The 15780-nt window shown below is 42.4% G+C and overlaps 1 long non-coding RNA gene across 1 annotated transcript in view; it reads right to left on the bottom strand.

Moving 5' to 3' along the window:
• Nucleotides 1-331: 331 nt before the first annotated feature.
• Nucleotides 332-15780, bottom strand: part of LOC132809403 (uncharacterized) — a 111714-nt gene continuing 96265 nt past the window's right edge. Inside the window, exon 7 of the long non-coding RNA XR_009642291.1 lies at nt 332-610. This is a non-coding gene — a long non-coding RNA (uncharacterized LOC132809403). The remainder of the gene's footprint in view (nt 611-15780) is intronic.

The following is a 15780-nucleotide window of genomic DNA, read 5'->3' on the forward strand; positions in this document are numbered from 1 at the left end:
CAAGTGCAGTCTGCACAGCACCCCACGCTGGACATGTAGCCCATGATAATAGATCAAGCATTGGTGTGGGCTGCACAGAGTTCCATTCTGGGTATTGCTGGGTTGCATTCAGCAGTACGGTAGTCGGATCTACTCAATGCTCCATCCTGAAAGTATAATGGATGGAGTGGTTATGTGAGTTGGATTGCGAATGTGAGAGAGCTAAACATCTGGCAATACCTTTATTTTTTGTTTTCAATCTTGTGTTTGGACCCTGTGTCCCAGCCTCGAGCAGTTGAATGACTGCCTCCTCTTTCTGTGTCCCCGTCCTGTTCCTGTGACCCAGTCTCACGGAGTTGAATGACTGTCTCCTTTTCCTGTGTCCCATTCACGAGCAGTTGAATGACTGCCTCCTGTTCCTGTGTCCCAGTCTCGAGCATGTTGAGTCACTGCCTCCTGTTCCTGTGTCCCTAATCGATGTTGTGTGAAAGTAGATGTCCTCCTCCTGCTCCACAGTAACAGGCTCCAATAGGTCTGTGCTCAACTGCTGCTTCTGTGGAATGGAGTTGAGGGACTGAAGCCTCTTCACATTCTTTACCGTTTTTCTTGAGTAAAAGCCCTTCTCCTGTTTCTGTAAAACACCATCAAAATCTGAATGATTTATTTTTGTATTTGACTGTCAGTAATTGAGCAAACAAGCTGACTGACAGTATTCAGAAGCGGAATAACCACCTTCTGTTCCCATGTTAAACACTCAAGGGTCAATAGACTCTCAGAGATGTACAGCACAGAAAAAGATCCTGCGGTCTGGTCATCCATACAGACCAAATATCCTAAATTAATCTCGTTCCCCCTTGCCAGCAGTTGGCCCATCTCCCTCTAAACACTTCCCATGCATGTATCCATCCAAATCCTTTTTAAAAGGTGTAACTGTACCTGCCCCCACTACCTCTTTTGGCTGTTCAATCCTTACACACAGAAGTGTCTGTGTGAAAATGTTGTTTTAGCGTCCCTTTTTAAATCTTTCTCCTCTCACCTTAAACCTTTGTCATCTATATTTGGACTCGTCTATCCTGGGAAAAGACATTGACTGTTTACCTTATCTATGACCCTCATGATTTTATAAACCACTTTAACGTCACACCTCAGCCTCAATACTTGAAAGTAGCCCCAGCCTATTCAAACTCTCCCTGTAACTCTAACCCTCCTACACCTGCAGCATTCTTTTTAAACTATTCTGCACCCTTTCAATGTTGACAACATCTCCCCGACAGCAGGGAGACCAGAATTAAAGGCAATATTACAAAAGTGGCCAAATATCCTGTACAGATCCAACACGTCATGCAAATGCTTAGAGTCAAAGCACACACCAATAAAGGAAAGATCACCAAGTGCCTTCTTCACTATGTTGTCTACCTATGACGGCACTTTCAAGGAACTGAAAACCTGCACCATAAGGTGCCTCACAGGACAGCGATCTGGGTTTAATTCCATCCGTGAATGACTGACTGTGTGGTGTTTGTACATTTTCCCCGTGTCTGTGTGAGTTTCCTCCGGGTACTATGTTTTCCTCTGACAGTATTAAGATATACAGGTACGGGTAGATTGACCATCCTAAATTGTGCATGGTACCCTGGGATGTGTGGGCGAGGTGGATTAGCCATGGGAAATGCAGGCTCAGACGGATAGGGTAGGGGTTTGTCCAGTGGGATTCTGTTGAGAGGGTCGGTGTGGCCTCGATGGGTAGAATAGCCTGTTTCCTCACTGTAGGGATTCCATAATTTCTATGGAGTTATCCTTGATTGGCGACTTTCAACAGGACCCTACCTATATTTCTTCCTCTGATATTTCTTGCCAAAATGCAACACCTCACATTTATCTAAAATAAACTCCATCTGCCACTCCTCAGCTCACCTAATCAACGCCTCATTATATTCTGAGACATTATTCTTCACTGTCGACGTTACCACCAAAATTGGAATTATCTACAAACTTACTGACCATACTTCACTTACTCAAGTACAACTGATTTGCATAAGCAACAAAAGACTCACTATTGATCTTTGTGGCACGCCACTAGTCACAGGTCTCCAAGATCAATGAACAAATGTCCACTGTCACGCCCTGTCTCCAATATTCAAGAAAAAGTTGGGCCTAAATGACGAGCTCTCCAGGATTCCCGGCAGTCTAACCTTGATAACTAGTCTACCATGTAGAACATTTTGGTTTTCTTACTGAATTGCATAAAGACAACATCCACTGTCCTGCCGTCATCAATCATCTTCTTCACTTCCTCAAAAAATTGAGACGTGGTCTCAAATGTACAAAGCTCTCTTCAGTCCTTGTCTTTCCAAATGCATATACATCTTTTCCCTCAACACCGCCCCCCCCCCGCCCCCACCGCCAACAATTTAGTCACCATTGACGTCAGGCTCACCAATCTATAGTTAGCTGTATTTTCCTTACTTTCTTAAATAATGACACTATGTTAGCAGCCCTCCAGTCTTTTGACACCTCACCAGTGTAAATCAATAATACAGATATATCAGCAAAAGGGTGAACAAACTCTTTCCGAGCTTCCCACAAACTTCTGGGATACAACTGATCAGATCCCAGGGATTTGTTCACCTTTGTATGTTTTAAAATGTCCGATATCTCCTTGTAATATAGATACTATTTAAAATATATTTCTTCCTTCTCTCACTGTTGTAATCTCCTCTACATCAAATACTGAGGAGAAATACTTGTTTAGTGACCCTCCCATCTCCTATGGTTACGCACATAGGTAGCCTTACTGACCTGTAAGGTGCCCTATTCTCTCCCTAGTTAATATTTTGCCATTAAAAGACGTGTACTGTTGCTTCAATGCCTCGTTAACCCTATTTCTAAAGCCATCTCATGTCCATATTTTTCTGGCTGGAGTTCCCCATTGACTATACACTTACTTCCCTGATACCCCTCTCGGGACTCACTTGATCTCAGCTCTGTTTACCTGACATATGCCTCCTTCCTTACCTTGACCAGAGCATCAATATATCTAGCCATCCAGCACTCCCTGCACCCACCAGCCTTGCCCATCTCACTAATAGGAACACGATGGTTCTGGACTCTCTGACACCAAGTTGTAATCGCCTTGCATTTTCCAACCATCCCTTTACCTGCGAATAGGGTATCCTAATTAACCTTTCACAGGGCTCACCTAACACTTTCAAAATTGACCTTATTCAAAGTAGGAACTTTAATGTTTACATCTGGTCGTTTCTATTCCACAACTAGTTTGAAACTAATATTTATGTGTAACAGATTTGAAAGTTAAATAAACACTTCCTGCCCCTCTGGAACAGGTTCGAGAGGCTGAATAGGCTCCTCCTGTCCCTCTGTAATAGACTGGAGAGGCTGAATGACCTCCTCATGTCCCTCTGAAATAGACTCAAGAGACTTCATGGCATCCTCCTGTCCCTGTGTAACAGACCCGAGACATCAAATGACACAGCAACCCGTGGATTACGCACTGCCGGTAAACTGTATCTAATGGTGGTCCAACCATTCTCAGTTACAGAAACACAGAGAACACAATGTACTCCACGTGCCCTCTCAGTAACACCTCATACAGCTGCAGTGACACATCTCTTTGTTTTGAATGATTCTGTTGGCAAAATGCGCCAATATTCCAGTTTTCCACCTTTTCAAGTAGCAACAGACTAATATGGGCTGAATGGCTTTCTCTTATCCCTCTGTAAGGCCCATTGGAACAGAATTGTTTTGGCCAGTTCCTGAGTAGCAGTCTCAATGCTCTGTCTCAAAGTTATGAAAGGATTTGATAACAGGGCATTAAAACCATGAGTAGCCTCACACTGGTCAATAAGTACCGCACTTTGTGTTCAGGTATCTAGAAACTTGCCCACCCGACTTCTTATTATGCAGCCGATCTGTTTTTATTTATAACCGCCTCCTTTCATAAACAGAGTGGGACATATATAGACTGCTGCAGTGTTCTGTTAATATTCTCATATACAAGGAAAAAAAAAGATTAAAAAGATTGAAAGATTTATGGTCCATCCCTCAGCAACCTTCAACTATTCCATCCAAAACCAATAAATGAAAAGTGATGTATGGAACTTGTTAACTGAGTCTGTTTGTTCAGTGACTGTGATTAATGCCAACCTCCATGGATTCTAATTATCACAGTGGAGAGTTTCCATCTTTTAATGATAAATAGCCTCCGTACAATGTGTCAACCCACAACATAAGCGGGACCATCACCGACAGCACTGCCGGGGATCAGCAGATCCAGAGAGTGGGGGAGGAGAGATCAGACTCTTAGGAGAGAACATTAGACGGGAATGTTCCAACAATGGATCAGAGTTTGAGAACATTAGACTGGAATATTCCAACAATAGACAGGAGCTTATCATATTATGTTTGGTATCTTTCTGCAGTTGATTGGTTGTCATTATCATGGCGGATCTATTACGCTCTTCTCATTTTTAAATACTTCTATTATCCCTTCCTGGCTATCGTTGGTGTTCCTGGTGAGTGTCACTGTCCAGATTTTGTTTTCTATAAACCAGTTATGACTGTATTACTGTTATTTCATATAGTCTACACTTCTTGCCAAAATTATTGTTCCTGTGGAATCTCTCAATCCAAATATTCACTTTACAGACCACTACTAACTGACATCAATGAAGGTGTTCAATTACTGTCTCGCTCTCTGCTCTGGCAGTGTTACTCCGGGTCTCTATGTTGACCTATTCTGTTTCAGGGCAGAACCACAATTCATTATATCATTGCCTTTGCTGTTAAGAGCATGGAGGCCATTGTCTACTGTTCTGGTTACAAATTTCACTTCCTCTACTGTTTCCATCCCATCCCTGGACAATATCTGCAGCAGAAGCAGACACGTCACAAATGTGGGAGATCCCTTTGACACTGAGCGGATTCTTGACACCATTCCTTGACCATTTCTAACTTGAAATACTCATCACTCCAGAATATGTCTCACTGGTTGATTCCATCTGCTGTTTGAATCTTGAGATATGAAATGCAGTCTTAATGAAGGCAAGAATCTGCTGCTGATGCTCCCGGCTTCAAACCTGCCCAAACAAATCTGATTCAGACTCACACCAAACTCCCACCCATCTGTCATTCATGCACGCTGACGTATATTGCTGTTGTGTCTGGGAATGCCTTTATTTTAACATTCTCAAACACTTTACCTTATCTGTCCATGAAACTTCCCTCGTTCTCTCTGTTGATTAACAAAAAGCCTGCCAGTTGTTCGTATTTAAAATTGTTTTCCTCATGTGCGTTTTTTTCTCAGACAATGAGTTTCTCATTTAACCACGTCAATCACGCGCACACATGCACACTCTCTCTCTCTCTCTCTCTCTCTGATGAACACACACACACATGAAGAGAGAGCAAACCTTCCCCTACCCTGGGCAGATACTGCAATTTACTGAGCAACACGCGAGCATGATCTGCAGAGCTCTCCATACAGGGCTGTCATCTTGTCCCAGTTAATGTTGTTTGTGGTGTTCTGTGAAGCAGACTCAGAATTTGATGTAACAAACCATTTCACCTAATCTGGCAATGCCTTTCTTGAATGTTCTCATTCTTGTAATTTTACTCACGAAGATCTCACTTCTCCAGTTAGTCCCACTGCCCTGACTTTTTCCCCATATTTCCACAACATCTTTTCAGTTAATTAACTGTCTGTTTCAGTCTTTAATGTGAATCTCTCTGTCCCTTTGTATCTTTCCCTGGCCTTGGGTTTTGGCTCCCTAGTGTATCGAGTGCTGGCATTGTGTTGCTCAGAAATAATGAAATGGGGTGTGATAAGCGGTTGTTCACTTCCTGGTATGTCCCATATGATGGTCCATGGTCAGGCGTGTTTCAGAAGTTATGAGAAACATCCTTGTAACTTGGTCAGTACCTGTGGCTGTCCCTCTCTGGTGATCTTGCGATCAGTAACACGAGGAAGCCCACTGAGTAAAGGACCAGGCATCTAAATTGCCTGATAATGCTGTCACTTTTTTTTTAATAAAAGGTTATTTTATCCTTTTTTTTAAGTAAGAGATCTTAAAGGCCAAACTGCCTACTGAAAACGGCTCAAGTAAATAAATTACGGGGCTTTTAGGGTTTTTTAAAAAATAAATTGTAGTAACAGTGGCCAGCTGGCACAGACCAGGCTTTCTAGGTTTCTTTTTATTGTAGCTACAACAATCACCAGGTGCTTGGGGTCCCAGGAGGTTGGAAGTTTTAGTAAATTATCCCGAGCTGCTATTCTCTCTGGAACCTCACTTGATGCTGTTTCCTCCTGGATTGGAGAACCGTATGCAAGAACACATGTCTGAATGTTCCTTTTTACCAAGGGGTGTGTTTAGGTGATGTTAGTATATTGGAACAGTTCATTTGTAGAAGGTACTGCATCCATTATTCGGTTAAGATTTCCAATATTTAAGTTATTCTAAATTCCTCTTCATTTTGTCTGGATTTTCATTAGAGTGTTTAAGTATATTGCGTTTTACTTAATGGTGAGTGGTTTGACTAGTAGCATCACATCTGGAACTCCCACTTCACATCTACCATTAAAATAAGGAAAGATCGGCATCCAAGCTACCTTCTTAAAATAGTTTGAGGCGGTCTGGTTGTCTATAGCAAACTGGGGTCTCTTGTCTGGTTCTAAGTCGATAATACCAAATTGGGTTTAGAATTACAATCCATACAGTATGCCAACAGGCCATTCGACCCAACATGTCCACACCGACCCTACGAGGAGTAACCCACCCAGACCCATTCCTTTACCCTATTATTACACATCCACCCCGACTAAGGCACCTAACCCACACATTCCTGAAAACTATGAACAATTTATCATGGCCAATACACCTGACATGCACATCTTTGGATTGTGGGGGAATTCAAAGCATCCAGAATAAGCTCATGCAGACACTGGAGAGAATGCACCAGGAGAGTATTGGGTTCAAAGGTCGCGTATGGTAGTTGCCAGTGTCTTTTTTCACGATGTTGAATTCGGTTGGCATTTTATGTATAAACATTCAGTCACCAAGAGTTCTCTGGATGTGGAAAAGTGAAGTTGGGTGTTTTGCAAAAGGTAATGAAGGCAAAACTGTAGGAATTGACAGACAAGCTGGAGTTGGGGTTGCGATTGTCTGTGAGAAAATGTGAGATAATTACAGCGATAGCTCGGCAATTACATTTGGTGGAAACGCCATCAGGCTCTTTGGAAATGGCTGGAATTCAATTTCAAATGAGGCACTTTGAACATGAGAAGGAATTGAAACAGTTTGAATTATGGTGAAAAGTAGAAATAAAAGAAAGGGAAATGAAGAAGAAAAAGAGAAAAGGACAGAAGAAAAGCAGAGAGTTTCAACTTAAAAAGTTAGCAATTAGAGAGGAAAGTTGACAGAGAGGGCGGTGATGAAGGTAGACGGTCGGCTGGATGTGGAGGTTAGTGAGGTTGAGCAACCCTATTGTAAACAATGGCCTAATGGGGTTCTGTTTAAATGCATCCAGGCATTCTCCAAATTTGATGAGAAGGATGGGGAAGCCTTTTGAATTTCGTTTGAGAAGTGACTGAACAAATGCAGACACCAGTGACCATGTGGATTTAGTTGATCCAAACAAAGCTGATAGGTATTTGCTTCCCTATCGGAGGAGGTATCTGGCCAGTATGAGGAGGTGAAGAAAGCCATCCGAAGTGCATATGAACTTGTGCCAGAACCTGACAGACAGCATTACAGGAATCTAAAAAAAGGTCTCTGGTTAAACGCGCATTGTGTTTGAAAGGATCAAACAAAGTAATTTTGAAAAGTGGGTAAAGGTATTAAAAACAGAGCAAACCTATGACACTCTTAGAGAGATTCTTATTTTGAAGAAGTTCAACAATTCACTTCCTGCAGTCGTGAGAACTCGTGTGGAAGAGCTGAGAGTTAAAATGGCAAGGTGAGAAGCTGAAATGGCTGATTATGCTAATTGAGTTCAGAAATCAAAGTTTGGTTTCTGTGAGAGATTGAAGAATGTGTGAGATCTTCTTAAAACATATACCTGTGAGAGTAAGGTTTACTGGCATAGGCCAGTAGTAGCAGGTAAAGAGGGTAGAGCATTAAGAGGGACGGAAACATGTAAGTATTTTATGCTGAGACATGGGGAGCTATGTCATTCAGAAGGACTATTGAAAATATGAGAAGTGCTCCATTATGTAACGCGTGGTTGGAGAGTCCAGTGGAAACATCAACAGATTTATTCCACAATGGGGAAGGAGGCCTTCAGCTTGGTGTTGGCGTTACAACATTTCAGATTTACATTGCCAATAACATGCATAAGACAAATCTTTTTCACTGATCGTGACCCCTTAAAGTTTTTGGAGAAGTTTAGGGAGAAAAATACCAGTCTGTTTCGATTGAGCTTATTTTAGCTACCATTCAATTTGAAACTACACAGGTGACAGGGCGAGAAAACCTAAATTTTGACACCTTGTGGAGACTTGGATGAAGAAAGACAAAGGCATTCTGTGGCAGGAGTAAAATGACTGAAATCGAAATAGTTGTGAACATTTGTATGCTCAGAGTCAATGTAATATATATATACATTTCCGTCTACTAATAGAGGAATATTAGGAGGTCTAAAATGAATCCACATTTGTGTATTGATGGATTATTTTATTAAAGAATGAGTTGTGAAGATACTATCATTGTAAAACGTTTATTTTCTCTTGTTTTTTTTTGAAGAGAGGTTTTAAAGGCAGACGTGCAGAACTGCTGTCTGAAAACAGTTTAAGTAAATAACTGAGATTTTAGGTTTCATTAAAACGGTGGTTACAATGGAAGGGCAGTGGCCAGCTCTCCCAGACCAGGTTTCCTCATTTTGTTTTTAGCTGCAGCATTCAGAAGCTACTGGGGATCCTAGAAGAGTTGGAAGTTTCAATAAATGATCCACAGCTGCTTTTCTCTCTGAGATCTCTGTTGATGTTGTAACCTCCGGGATTGGCAAACTGCTGTAAGGATCTGTATTTGAATATACAAAGCAAAGCAGTGTAAACCAAGAAGGAGCGGTATCTATTGTTTGTGCAAGTGTTCCAACATATAAGCTCTCCCAAAATATTCTTTTCTTTGATTTTATTTTAACTAAAGCATTTGAATAGATTATATTTTGCTTAATGGTGAGTGGTTTGACCAGTCGCAACATATCTGGAATGCACACCTCCCATCTATATTCAAAATAAGGAAAGGTTTGGGTCTAAGCGGCCTTCTTAAAATATTTTGGGGAGATCTGGACTGGTCCACAACACTTGTAGCCAAGGGATTTGTGATGAATCCTGTAATTGAAAATTAATTGGAGGGGCTGCGGATGGTTTGCTGGAGGATGTGATGTGAGCTGCCTCAGACATGCAGGGAGACCTGAGGATTTGGATGCAGCATCTGAGTCTGTTACATGAACAACGAATGGAGCAGAGGCTGCAGAGAGGGGAACTCTGAAACCACGCAGTGAGTGTGTGTGGGGAAAGGGATCTGCTGGATCCACATTGGGTTTTCCAGGTACAGCTTCCCAAGCTTCACTTAACCCAGGAGCAGCGTGTGAGGGGACACTGATTGAACAAGGAGCTGGTCACAGAATGGTATCACCTCCACCTCCTTCAACACGACCTGCAGTTTCACACCAGGGGGAGGATGGTGCTGGCAGTGGCTGTTAGGGTTACTGTTTCTCATACAGCTTCTATGATCCAGAACATTCCAGGCTGGACAAGGTGACACATCCATCATTTCCCAATATCTCAACATCAATGTCACCATTCGGTGATGGAGGATATACATGGCGGATGAGGTGAATACATTGTTTCTCCCACAGCAGGGCACTTCCAGGTATATCCAGTATAGTGGGATTTCCGATGGTGTACAGTGCATCTGCAGAGTACCCACGTCAATGGGGAGAGAATTTCTCTCTCTATTAATGTAACGCATGCACAGTATATCATGTTGGTGAATACCCACTGTCCTGGTAGCAGTCATGGCCTCTTCATTCAGAAGCAGTCAGCCATTTTCATCGTCATGGGGTCTCCACGTGGAAAGAAATGAATATATCTTGGATAAAGGACATCCGCTTGATGCAGGTTTCAAAACACCATCCCCACCACCAATCAACCACATCAAAGTATTCCATTTGTACAGAGAGCAATGGGTTCACTTGGAGTGTCTGGAGCTGACAAACAGGGATGGAGCAAAACCTGCCATTTCTGAACGGGTCTGAGTGAACCTCCCAGTACACAGTATTACTAAGTCCTGTAATCCCTCTCCATTTCAGTAACATACTGCCTTCCATTATTTCTGTAAATGAAATGACAAGTTATATCATGTTAGATTCCACCTGACAAACTATTATCTATTGTCTTTACCTCTCTGAATCTATTTGCAGACTCTCCACCCTCTCTTGATAATTTAATCTCTTGCTTATCACAGCGACATCACCAAACGCAGCATCTGTATATCTGTTCCATCTTCCTGATCATTAATATAGAATGTAAATAGTTGAGAACCCAGCGCTGGTCACTGTGTGGCGTAACTGGTTACGTTCTCTCTAACTGATTTATCCTGAGCGCCTGCTTCCTGTATTATACCCAATCCTCCCTCATTCCTGTACAACACAGTTGAAGAGTTGAATAAGAACAATGCGCATCTGTGAGGAATCCAACCGTTCGATGAGGCTGATGTCAACTCGGCCTCTATTCCTTTTTCGTGCCATCTCTCCAACCTAACACTCTAGTCTCTTGTTGTAAATTGCGCCACATGAAAAAAAAATCCACCCACATCTACACTTTCAATTACTTTTCGAATTTTACAGAACTCAATGAGATTTCCTTTCATTCTTATAAACTCGAGCGTGTAGGCCTAAAGTGCTCAATTTCTCTTCATAAGACAAACACTTCAAACATGGAATCAATGTAATGAAGCTCTTCTTAATTGCCTACAAGGGAAATAATTCATTCTGCAGGACACCCAAACTGTACTTCAGTTGCATCCTCACAAATGCCTTGCATAGCTACACCAACACTCCCTACTCTATCCTTTTATAAGTAAACACTGAAATTATGCTTGCATTTCTCATTACTTGCACTACCCGCATGCAGGTTTTCTGTGATATGCAAGCAGACATCCAGATCCCTCTGCACCTAAGCACTTTGAACTTTCTCGCCATTTAGACAATAATTTGTCTCTCCATTAATACTGGCCAACTTGAATAGCACCTTTTTTTTCTCAAGGTTTGTGAAGGTTTGGAGCTAAGGTTGAGATTTAGGATGTTGGTTTGCTGGCTGAGTTGTAGGTTTGATATCCAGACGTTTCATTACCTGGCGAGGTAACATCAATGGTGGCGACCTCCAAGTGAAGCGAAGCTGTTGTCTCCTGCTTTCTATTTATATCTTTCTCCTGGATGGGGTTCCTGGGGTTTGTGGTGATGTCATTTCCGGTTCGTTTTCTGAGGAGTTGATTGATGGCATCTAGATGTATGTGTTGTTTATGGCGTTGTGGTTGGAGTGCCAGGCCTCTAGGAATTCTCTGGCATGCCTTTGCTTAGCCTGTCCCAAGATAGATGTGTTATCCCAGTCAAAATGGTGGATTTTTTCATCCGTGTGTAGGGCTATGAGTGAGAGAGAGTCGTGTCTTTTTGTGGCTAGCTGGTGTTCGTGTATCCTGGTGGTTAACTTTCTTCATGTTTGTCCTACATAGTGTTTGTGGCAGTCCTTGCATGGAATTTTGTAGATGTCATTGGTTTTGTCCATGGGTTGTACTGTGTCTTTTAAGTTTGTTAGTTTTTGTTTGAGAGTGTTGGTGGGTTTGTGTGCTACTAGGATTCCGAGGAGTCTCAGTAGTCTGACTGTCATTTCTGAAACTTCTTTGATGTATGTTAAGGTGGTTAGGGTTTCTGGCTGTGTTTGGTCTGATTGTCGTGGTTTGTCCTTGAGGAATCTGCGCACTGTACTTCTTGAGTATCCGTTCATCTTGAATACGTCGTATAGGTGGTTCTCCGCTGTTTTGCGTATCTCGTCTGAGCCACAGTGTGTGGTGGCTCGTTGGAATAGTGTCCTGATACAGCTTCGTTTGTGTGTGTTGGGATGGTTGCTGGTGTAGTTAAGTATTTGGTCAGTGTTTGTCGGTTTTCTCTATATGCAGGTTTGTAGTTCTCCATTGTCCTTTCTTTCGACTGTGACGTCCAGGAATGCGAGTTTGTTGTCGGTTTCTTCCTCCTTGGTGACCTTTATGCCTGTGAGAGTGTTGTTGATGATGTTAAATGTCTCTTCTGTCTTGTTTCATTTTGTGATGCCAAAAATGTCATCTACATAGCGAACCCAGATACTTGGTTTGATGATTGGTAGGGCTGTTTGTTCTAGTCCTTGCATTACCGCTTCTACTATGAATCCTGATAAAGTGGAGATCCCATGGGTGTGTCGTTGGTTTGCTTGTAGACTATGTTTTTGAAGGTGAAGTGGGTGGTGAGGCACAGGTCCATTGGCTTCATGATATTTTCGTTGGTAATGTGATTGATGGTGGTTGGTGTGTGTGATGGTCTCTTCTAAAAGTGTGGTAAGTGTTTCTGTTGCCAGGTCGATGTTAAAGGAGGTGAACAGTGCTGTTATGTCGAATGAGATCATTGCTTCGTCTTCCTCTATGTTGGCGTTTTTGATGATTTTTAGGACTTCCTGGGTGGAGTGGATGGAGTGTTGTGAATCTTCTACTAGGTATTTTAGTCTTGCGTGTAGTTCTTTGGCTAGTCTGTAAATTGGTGTTCCAGGTAGTGCAACTATAGGTCTGAGGGGGCCTCCTGGTTTATGGATTCTTGGTAGTCCGTAGAATTGTGGGGTATTGGTCCCTTTGGGTTTCATTTTCTGGAATTCTGTCTTGTTTAATTGTCCGGAATTGTGTTATTTTCTTAGGAGATAGGTAATTTTGTTTCCTAGTTGTGTGGTCGGGTCAAGCGCCACCTGTTGGTAGTGTTGGTGCCTGCGAGTAGTGCATTAGCTTTTTCTATGTAGTCCCTTCTGTTCAGGATGACTGTGAGCGACCTTTGTCTTCAGGTAATATAATGATGTCTTTGTCTTTTTTGAGGTTTTCTAGGGCTTTATTTTCTTGTGTGGTCAGTTTGTTTCCTTCCCTCTTTCGGCTGAGAATAGGTGCAACTGTCTGTCTGATCGTTTGTTGTGTTTCTTCCATGAGATTGTTGTCCTTCAATGTGGTTTCTAATGCCGCAAGTAATTCCTTCTTGTCAGCGTCTCGGTAATTGAAATTTAATCCTTTGACTAGTACCGCTTTTTCTGTGTCTGATAGGGTCCGGTCTGATAAGTTCTTTATCCATGCCTCTGTCTTATCGGTTTTGTGTTTTTTTTGTGAGTTTGTCCAGTTTTTTCTTCACGTCCCGATTTTTCTTTATCTGTCTTTGTCGGTGTTTGGTGTTGATGGCTTGTTCTATCACGTCTGACCATACTTGGTTTGTTGCTTGTTTGAATAACGGCTTTTGGCGCGCAATTTCCCGTTTGTATTTTCAGAGTCTGTGGTGGGCGTCATTGATTAATTCTCGGAGCATTCTGCGGCCGTTTTGTTCTGTTAAACTTTTGGCTTGAGATGTTTTTATCGGCGTTTATATCGCAGACATTTTGGCAGTAGTTGTTTTCTTAAACATTCATGCAGAGAGTACAGTTGTTCGCGGGTGGAACTCTCTCTGATGGCATTCTTTTCCCATCTACGGGCAAGTTATAGCGTGTTGCGCTCATGGCTTTTGCAAGGTTTGTGATGGTTTGTAGCTCAGGTTGAGATTTAGGTTGTTGGTTTGCTGGCTGAGCTGTAGGTTTGATATCCAGATGTTTCATTACCTGGCTAGGAAACATCATCAGTGGCGACCTTCAAGAGAAGCGAAGCTGTTGTCTCCTGCTTTCTATTTCTATCTTTCTCCTGGATGGGGTTCCTGGGGTTTGTGGTGATGTCATTTCCGGTTCGTTTTCTGAGGAGTTGATAGATGGCAACTAGATCTATGTGTTTGTTTATGTCGTTGTGGTTGGAGTGCCAGGCCTCTAGGAATTCTCTGGCATGTCTTTGTTTAGCCTGTCCCAGGATAGATGTGTTGTCCCAGTCGAAATGGTGGTTTTTCTTTGTGGTGGCACTCAAAATACAACGCCAGAAACAAACATATAGATTTAGATGCCATCGATCAATCTCTCAGAAAACGAACAGGAAATGACATCACCACAAACCCCAGGAACCCCATCCAGGAGAAAAATATAAATAGAAAGCAGGAGACAACGGCTTCGCTTCACTTGGAGGTCGCCACTGATGATGTTACCTCGCCAGGTGATGTTACCTCGCCAGGATATCAAACCCACAGATCAGCGAGCAAACATACACCCTAAAAGCCCCATATTTCTTCACTTTAATTTTCCTTGCTAAATGTTGGCCCATTCACCCAACCTACCACATAGTTTTAAAATCTCTTGCATCATCATTCTGAAGTAATTTCCCACCGATGTTAGTGTCATCTGAAAATGTGGCATCGTATTTTCGATCCCATCAACAGAGTACAGTCATTCCATCGATCGCAAATGGTTGAGGCATGAGTCCTGAAATCAATGGCACCCCACAAATTGCATTTGCCAAAAGAAAATTATACATTTATTCCATCTGACTCAATTTTGTTGGTTAACCAATCCTCCATCCAAGCTAATAAATTACTCCTAGACCCATGTTGTCTGATCTTACCACTTACTCTTTGGAGAAGCAACATATCCAATGCCTTCAGGAAGGCCAGATATGTTCCATCTCCAGGATTCCCACGACCCACCTTGTTTGTGACATCTTCAAATAACTCCAGCAAACAATTCGGACACGGTTTAGCCTTCGGGAAACCATGTTGACTCTGATGGATTGTGGTTTAACTTTGCAAATATCCTGAACAATGGACTCTAACAATTTGCCTTAAATTACAATAGTTTATTCTTACACTTTCGTCCCTAATGTATACCATTATTACAAGTTCTTCCCTTTCGAAAAGCTTTATGTTTTCTTTGAATTCCTGTTTAAAAGGCACACGTTTTTAAGAGATTTGTTCCAAATGCTGTGTAAGAGCCACGTGTGGCTGAATGGACTCATCATCCTGCTGGTGTACAAAATCGATGGGCTGACGTCTTTCTGGTGTTCACATGTTACCATCTCCAAGGCCAGAATGACATCCTCCTGTTGATGCTTTAGAGGATTGGGAGATTATGGAATCTTACTGTTGCTGTGTAACATTTTGAGGGGCTGATGGGTCTTCTCATACTTCTCTATAACAGGTGGAAATACTGAACGGTCTCCTCATGTATCCCGGAGATGGGGCCGAGTGATTGATTGGTCTTCTCTTGTTCCCATACAACAGACACGTGTCTAAATTGCCTCTTCCTTTCTCATGAAAGAAGTGTCAGATAGTTTTTAATCCTTATCCAATTCCCTTGCAATAGGCTCGGTGGGTGTGAATGGCCTCCTGTTATCCCAGTGTAACAATCTCCAGTCACTGTGTGACCTCTTCCAGTTCCTATGTTACAGACTTGAGGAGGCTGAATGGACTGATCCTGTTGCTGTTTAACAGGATACTGGTGCAGCATGGCCTACTGTTATAGGCTCGACTGGCTGATTGGCCTCCTTCTCTAAATGTATATCAGGCTCCAGGGGCTGAATAGCCTCGTCCTGTTTTAGTGTAACAGGGTCGAAGGTCTGAATATCCTCCTGTTGTTCCTGTGTAACAGGCTGGAGAACGGAA

This window comes from Hemiscyllium ocellatum, unplaced genomic scaffold (assembly GCF_020745735.1).
Source record: "Hemiscyllium ocellatum isolate sHemOce1 unplaced genomic scaffold, sHemOce1.pat.X.cur. scaffold_1171_pat_ctg1, whole genome shotgun sequence".
NCBI lineage: Eukaryota > Metazoa > Chordata > Chondrichthyes > Orectolobiformes > Hemiscylliidae > Hemiscyllium > Hemiscyllium ocellatum.